Genomic DNA, 324 nt, shown 5'->3' with positions numbered 1-324 from the left:
TGTCACCCCCAAGTGGTGCCGGAGCCCAGATAACCCCCAGGGCTGTCCTCAGCAACCACTCTCCTCTTTGAATACAAGGATTAAGACTTTTTCCATTGTTTAACCTCTACCATATCTTCCAGAGAAATACCTGCCAAGAAGGATACATGTTAAGTGATGACAGTTGGAGGAAAGGAGGATTTCTTTCAAAATCAAAAACAGAAAAGCACACTAAAGCCGACAGCTATTGTCCTTCTTGTTGAGCCATCACCCCATTTCCTCTGACAGTGCTACTTTTTTTTTTTTTTTAATTGTGATTTGGGTGAAGATTTACAGAGCAAATTC

The sequence above is a fragment of the Orycteropus afer genome, unplaced genomic scaffold (genome assembly GCF_000298275.1).
Source record: "Orycteropus afer afer isolate SDZICR_OR568_19922 unplaced genomic scaffold, OryAfe1.0 scaffold00156, whole genome shotgun sequence".
NCBI lineage: Eukaryota > Metazoa > Chordata > Mammalia > Tubulidentata > Orycteropodidae > Orycteropus > Orycteropus afer.
This window is presented reverse-complemented; position numbering follows the sequence as displayed.